Raw genomic sequence first — 8538 nt, 5'->3', positions numbered from 1 at the left:
GTTGTCTATCAGCATAGACTCCCGATCATCTCACTGAGAGAACGTGCGTAACGCAGTATTTATACAGTGATATGTACAAGCTTTTGTTGTCTCTAAACAAAGACCATTCCCCTGATGCTTAGAAACTGTGCTATACCTTCAACCTGTTGACAGGATTGTGTGTCATCGTGAGACCGGCACAGAACAAAGCACAAAGAACACTTTGCGTAAAGCAAGGCGATTTTATTTGTGTAGCACATTTCGTAAAAACAAACGTACTTCAGCACGTGAACACGTGTTTATAAGGCTGTTTCACAATTTATTTTCTTTTTATGTGTGGCTCAAATATCATGACTGGATACGAGCTGTATGAATGAAAGCCATGAATGAGATTTGTGTTTCGGTGGTGAGCCCTAATGGGACAGCATTTTCATAGTTCTTGGAATAAGCTCACTGGTCTTTGGGTTAGCACACCACTGAGATTTCCTATTGTTGAAACACAACCTCCTCAACTCGATAGTCATTATTTGTTGGGAACAATCATTGTAATCAAACAATACCAAATTACAAAAGGCGAAAGTCGTACACAGTATACATTATATGAGGGGTGTGACTTGAAAAATCTGTATGGATGAACTCTCTAAAGTCTTAAAATGTGTAGGACTGGTTGTTGTTTTAATTTAACATTGTTGTCTTGTCACCTGTATTGTCTTTTATATCAACCTATTACAATCTGAAATAAAAATTGATTGATTCAGTCAATTCTGCAAACCACAGTATAGTATGTATGGAAAGGGAAATATAGAGCATAATTATGGTAAGAATACATTAGTGGATGACATCACGTGTATCAGAGGAGAGGAGACACATGACTGTCGGTGCTCTCTCTGGCTTATTTATTAGTAAGCTTAGCTGCTATCTAGACCTATGCTTTCTATCGCTTGTGTTCAATGACAAACTAAAATCATCCATCCATCATCCATCCATCCAACTGTAGGAGTTAGCATGTGACTAGTTCCCTGTGTAGAATACACCGGGAACCGGGAATAGGCATAACAACAAATCGAGGCCCCTCACGATTCCAAATTGAGGTTGATTGGACGTTGCGTTCTGGATACTGATTTTTGTGTATAAAAACAAACAAACAAAGGCTGGGTGAAGACAAAAATGGAAATAGATTGCTGGTGACCTGTTCCTTCAAAACTAACACTAAAGGCTTTATCAGAGTCTGAGGTGAAGAGCTATCACCTCAACTTTTTAGGTGATAAGCTATCACCTAAAAATGTGATGGCCATCATAGTCACAGACTCACGGTGAAGTCCTATCACCGCGCCTCGGTGCCTCTGAAACCAGGGGGCATACTGATTGGTCAAGATCAACCAATCAGTGAACAGGGTGATGGGGAGTCTGAAATCTCCCCATCAAATGGTATAGCTTATCACCGCAGACTGTACTATGATACCCCCTTAACTCTAACCCCAAGCCCTAACCTGAAGTCTAAACTGTGGGAACATATAAGGTTGATCCTGAGGGAACATATAGGCATGGTAGAGTTACAACGTAAAGATCCTATTACTCATAATATTTAGTAAAAAACAGCCTTTCACACTCTAGCAGTCACGTGAAAAGGACATTTGACCCTGTCTATTGTTGCCTGACTATATGTCCCCAAACCTTGATGTACCGCATGAAAAAAACTTCAGTGAGAAGAAAACCTTTGCTCTTTCCCAGCTCACCGTGTCTTCTCATTTTCATCTCCATTTTTTAATCTTATCTAAAGTATAATGTTGTTTTTACTATTATGCCCCAATCTGTTTCTCCTTTGTGTTTTAACATTTATGCATGTGCAAGTTAAATAAACAAAAACAAAACAAAATGATTACTTGAAATATGCTATGCTGTAGCAATACTTTGGACTATAATTAATACATTGTTTTGGTATGACTTTATACTAAGGTCTATAATGCGCTGTGACCACAATTATAATGCATTATAATACAGTTATAGGGGCATTATAACAATGTCGTGTTATATTTTTTATAATTATGCTTAACCACTTATGAAGAGGTTTATGAAGTATTATAACGTATAATAATATATAATGTAAAAGTGCTGGTCTACATTATAAACTCAGCGGAACAGCATATTATAACTACCAGGTAACACTTTACTAAAGGCCAGGTCTATACCGGTATGCATTATAATTACATTAAGGCACGCGCACACACAGACATCAAAGGGGGCCTGCCCTTTTACCAGTCTGTAAAAAACTGCCCTCTCCAGACCATGAAAGAAATGCAAATGCCCTCTTTCCATGCCATATACCTGAAGGCAGCATTCAAGAGAATTGCCTTGTCCAAACTGAATGCAGCATCTTGTGTTGAAAGAGTTGCCCTCTCTATGTATAAATCCATGCCATGCGCAACATCTCCAGTACTGACTTGATTATGCTTAGTTCAGTTCAGTGTGGTATCAAGTACCGAAAATAGCAGACTGCGACGCGTTGTGAGCTTGGAGGCTATTTTTTATATTTTCACCAAAAGACCCTTTTCGAAATTTCAACCCCTGCCTCTCTAACATTCTTTGCACGTCCCTGATTACATTCATAATGCATTATAATGCACTTATTTGATTTTTGTACAACTTTTTATTAATATTTTTGATTGGTGCTAACCGCTCCTACATCTGGCTTTGTGTGTATGTCCCTATGTCCGTAGTACGAGACAAAGGTCACAACTTCAGACATAGAAAGTACAAAGACTTCGCACAGGTGTGATTATATTTTATGAATGATGCTTCTTAACATATGCATAAAAAAGATAAAAAGATTTAAAAGGTTACGGTAGTTATATTATGTTGTTCCACTGAGCTTGTAATGCATTATGACCAGCACTTATATAATATGTTTATAACCAGTGTTATAAAAGTGTTATAAACGAGGACTGACAGATACAGAGATCTACTTAAGGCCATATCAGTCGGACTGGCGGTGCAACATAGTGTGAGGGCCGCATAGTGGCCCAAACTCTAAATGTAGATGTACATTAAAAAGTACCTCACTTCGCTTGGTATCAAAGACGACACGTGCACAACAGGAAATTACGGTAGTCTCTACTGTGATCTATCAATAAAGGCAAAAGGCAAAACAATATCACAATAAAAATGTTTCATATATAGGGGAGGGCGGGGTCTGTTGTGACCTTTTTTACATTTTACTCTATTACTAAACAAATACTTGCTCAATTGAGACAAAAATGCAAAGTTAATAACTTTGAGATGTCTGTCAACTATTGGTGGTGTTTATTTGATTCAATCTCAAACCTATAAGCCACAATTTCTCTTCAAAAAGAATATGTGCACCGGAACAATGGACACCGTTGGCGGGGTCCATTGTGACCCTGTATGGGCCAATTGTTCTGCTCATTCTAAATTAAATAAAACGGTTATGTTAACCATTTATTATATTTTTTAACTCATAGTATGTGTTCAGAGACATGTTTTCTTTAACTTGTGTTTTACTCTTAATCTTAACCATGAAGTCAGGTAGGCCATTGTTGCAACTTCCAGGCAAAACTCATTTCCTCTTACCATCTTCACTGTGCAGTCGTATCACCATTCATAAGAAGTAGGCCTATACTTGCAAAAAGCCTAATTATCTGTCTAATTTTCTTAGAATGATTTAATAAATAGTTAAGAGATTTGAAATGTCACATGAGACACTGCATGTAGCCTAATAAGCATAGTATAATTCATCATATCACAGGCCTATAGACTAACTAGTGGCAGTAAAGTGTTTTGCAGGCATTAGACACAAATTAAAATGAGAAAAGACAAATTCCACCAAAAACTCTGCCCAGCTGAAGAGAGAAGTCTCTTTAGCCTCTATGCTAATCATTTAGCATTAGCAGCAGCTTGTTACCATAACAGGTGGGGTCGGTTGTATACCTTTGCAGGGGCTGCACAACGGACCCCTTTTGACTAAATTCACTGTAAGACCTAAAATAACATATTGCTTTTTGATACCGAGGGTTAAAACTTACATGACATAAAAGAGGACAGACAGATGATTAAAATGAGGTATATTGTGACTGTTTGACGACTGAATTCAAAGTGCTAGACAAAAATTAGCCGACAAGCTGTTGGTGAAAAGACCTGCTTGCTTGAGAGCTGGTCCCAAAATGAAGTGAAATCAGCTTGGCACACGTTTGCAATCGCCATGAACCGGAAGGGGCTGTCCAAAGATGTCAGAAAACTGATTGGCAGTATTTTATATGATATATTATTGGTTTAAATGAAGAATATCAACTGGCCCCACTGCACAACGGGCACGCACGCACGCACGCGCGCACACACACACACACACACACACACACACACACACACACATACACATTCCATGCCATACCTGAAGGCAGTATTGTTCAAGAGAATTGCCTTTTCCTTGATTTTGTTCAGTGTGGTCAGACACTGAAAATAGGTCATCTCCAAGCTCACAATGCGTCGCTCTGCGACATCGGTATTTTCTCCAAAAGTGCCTTTTTAGAGATTTCAGCCCCCAACATTCTTTGCACGTCGCTGATATAGGGTTATATGCCAGCAATACTGTTCTTTTGGTGTTCACCTTTGTTGCACTCTCCCATAGTAAAAAGATAAAGAAAAAACAACACATTGTTAATTTTAAGCTCAGTGTCAGGGAAGCCCAAAACAAGAGTAAATGCCAGCAGAACAGTATTGCAAGCCATTTTGGCAAAATTTGGTCGGCGCTACCCACACGTTTGACTGTGTAGCTCATGCCTCGAATGCCCGATGCTTACAAGCTGTACTTTTTTGTAAAGGTGACGAATCAACAATAAAAATGATATAAAACACAATACAAATTGGTATTATTAAACGGAATATATAATGGACCGAAGTCAAGTTTCCTTTCTTTTTGTGCTGAGTTTATAGGCTATATGAGAGAGGGAGAAAGAGAGTGAGAGAGAGAGACGTGGGCTTTGATATCAGTTGGATCGGTAGTGGTTGTATTTTGTAGGCAGCAATGTCATTTTATTTCATGCACAATAATATTTAATAATCAAAACAGACACAAACATTGAATGCCTACAGACTAGAGAATCACAACCATCACTGAATTTTTGCTAGAATTGCTGGTGACCTCTGCTGGAAACCTTGTGAATTCACAAGCAACTCAAACAGCAAGTGGAAAATATTCCACTTGCTGTCTCGGCCCTGTTCCTTCTATCTACACTCATTAAGAAGGTCTTCAATAGTATTTCAAACATGGTCATGAATATTATTTAACACATCCCTTAAAATGGTAGCTTTTCATGATGCCTTCAAAACGGCTGTCCGTAGTGAAACCTCTACTAAAGAAGTCTGTAAGTCTGTTAATGTGTAACTGGTAGGATTTTAACAAGAATTGACACAGTCAATATAAAATCTGTGTGCTCGTTTTAGTGTAAAAAAAAGTTTGTAAAAAACATTTTTTGAAAAAAAAGAAAGTTTGAAAAAAAAAATTTAGAAAAAAAAGGTTTAGGTCCAAAAATGTGTTAAAAAATCGACCTGATGGTGGCGCTATATGGGACAGATCCATGTCGATGAGATAAGTGTAGACATACTGTGTAGCGATTTGTGTGATTTTAGGGCAAAAACTGTAGGAGCAGTATTCAAAAATGTGTTTTAAAAGATTTGGCGGGGGTCCCTGGAGCTGCGGGGGTCCCTGGAAGGGTGGAGGTTGTGGATTGGCAGACAAGGATTGTGTGTGGAAAATTTCACATGGATAGGGGCAAAAAAGTGTGATGTGACGTGACAGACAGACTGACGGACAGACAGGCGGTGGAGGTTTTCATAGTAACGGCGACCTGACGGTCGCAATTATAATCATTAGTATTGTTTATTTTAATTATTATTATTAAGGAACTCTAGAAATCTCAGTTGGAACTGTTACCCCAGTGACCCGATGCTGGATAAGCGGTTGAAGATGGATGGATGGATGGATGGATTATTTTAGAGTAAGCTACTTTATTTACCATTATTGTGTACTCCGCCACATGGGGAGCAATCTTCAATTCAATCTTCAATTCAAAGAAGCTTTATTGGCATGAGAACACAAACGTTTACACAGTGGTGGAAAAAGTACCTACATTTTTATAATTAAGTAAAAGTATCAATTCTGCAATGTAGAATCACTCTGTTACAAGTAAAAGTCCAGAATTACAAATGTACTTGAGTAAAAGTACAAAAGTATTGGTATCCAAATGTACTTAAAGTACCAAAAGTATAAGTACAAAATGTTTGAAAATAGCAGATCTACAAGCTCACAACGCGTCGCACCGCAATGCGTTGTGAGCTTGTAGATCGGCTATTTTCAAATAGCCTTGGTATAACATAGGGCTAAAGTGGTTTATGTATGTTTTAAACTGTAGTTATTGCTTTGTAGATTAGCATTATTGGGCTAAATGTAAAGACGCTACGCTGCGCCAACCGTGAATTCAACACAATCTGCTGTTGAGCAGTTTAACCAATTTGCTCCGTACGTCTACACAAACGGTCAGATTACAAAGATAAATTGCTTAGTGAAGGCTCACGGATGTCACCATAGGGTACGCTCCAGCAGAATGTCCCGTAATGATCGTATTATTTAAAGAGGAGCATTTTAATCCGATCGGTCGTTGTTTCCTTAAAAAGGTATTAATGTATCTAAGTGCAGTACACCTCGCAACCGCTGGGGTCGCATGGCTGAAAAACAACAGAAAATGACGTCTGATCGGATTAAAATGCTGTTTATTAAGCAATACGAAAGATACGGGTAATTCTGCTTGAGCGTACCATACTGTGACATCTGTGAGACTTCAGTAAGCACTTTATCTTTGAAATATGAACGTTTTTGTACGTAGCAAATAGGTTTAACTGCTCAACACGAGGTTGAAGTGAATTTATTACGTGCCCTATCTAAATTGGTCGGGCTAACAGTGCTAAATGTAGCATAATCAGTGTTTGTGTAACTTCAGTTAGAAAGATAATCTGACGGTTCTGACAGACTTAACCTCCTCGCGTTGTGAGCTTGTAGAAGAGCAAAAATAGAGTTGGGTCGCCGTTTTATTCCATGAGTAATTGTGTATAACATGCCTGCGTTAGCCTGCAGCTAGCGCTAGCTAGCGTTAGCCTGCAGCTAGCGCTAGCTAGCGTTAGCGTTAGCCGTTAGCCACACATCCAGAATAGTCTAATAAGTAAATTTTCCAACGGCGAGTGAACGATTGCATTCCGTGTCCTTCATGGATTTTTTTCCCCCTGGCTGTCAATGTTTTTATTGTCCAAAAAGAAATGTTCTGAACGTTAAAACTAGATAGTTTTACGATCATGACAATGTTGTCAATGCTAAGTCAATGCTAAGCAGGGACAACAAACATTTGAGTACTTTTGCCAACACTGCTAATTTCCCCCATAGCCTGGGGGTACTGTCCTGCGATTGGCCCTTATAGTGCGGTATGCTATGTATTCCTGTAGGAATTTTTTGCCAAAATTGATTTTTTTGCTGTTTTGGCTTCTATAGGGACCAAACTATCAGAAAATGACGGGGGTCAAATTTTCAGACCCCTCCCTCATTTCCTGGGGGCGGGTCACTTCAGTTTTGGCCCTTTTCGGCCTTGTTTTCCCAATTTCCCATAGGATTTTTTTGCCCAAATGGCTTTTTTTGCTGTTTTGGCTTCTATAGGGACCAAACTATCAGAAAATGACGGGGGTCAAATTTTCAGACCCCTCCCTCATTTCCTGGAGGAGGGTCACTTCAGTTTTGGCCCTATTCAGCTATGTTTTCCCAATTTCCCAGAGGAGTTTTCTGCAAAAAAATGATTTGTTTGCTGTTTTGGCTTCTATAGGGACCAAACTATCAGAAAATAATGGGGGTCAAATTTTCAGACCCCTCCCTCATTTCCTGGGGGCGGGTCACTTCAGTTTTGGCCCTATTCGGCTATGTTTTCCCAATCTCCCATAGGATTGTTTTGCTAAAACATATTTTATCTTTTGTTGTTTTGGCTTCTATAGGGACCAAACTATCAGAAAATGACGGGGTAGACATTTTCAGACCCCTCCCTCATTTCCTAGGGGGGGGGGGTCACTTCAGTTTTGGCCCTATTCACCTATATGTATTCCCAGTGTTTTGCTAAAATTGATTTCTTTGCCGTTTTGGCTTCTATAGGGACCAAACTATCACAAAATGACAGGGTTCCAATTTTCAGACCCCTCCCTCATATCCTGGGGGGAGTACTTTACAGTACTTTATACACAACTTCACAGTATATTCTGAGGATATTCAATAGTTTAGGTAGGAACAGTTCAAGTGAGGAGGATGGGGTAGCATTTATACTTCTGACCTGTTATTATTCTAGTCAAATACAGGATCTATTCATGATCACTGTTATCTATGTCCTCCCTTAAGGCTCATTCCCACTGGGCCAGATAAACAGATACAAAAATATATTTCTCCATTCAAGTGGATGGTAAGATACAGATAAAAGAAAATATCTGTCACAGATAAAGAAAATATCTGTCACAGATATT

This window comes from Nannobrachium achirus, assembly GCF_963921795.1.
Source record: "Nannobrachium achirus genome assembly, chromosome: 3".
NCBI lineage: Eukaryota > Metazoa > Chordata > Actinopteri > Myctophiformes > Myctophidae > Nannobrachium > Nannobrachium achirus.
The sequence above is the reverse complement of the archived record's forward strand: the minus strand, read 5'-3'. Positions refer to the sequence as shown.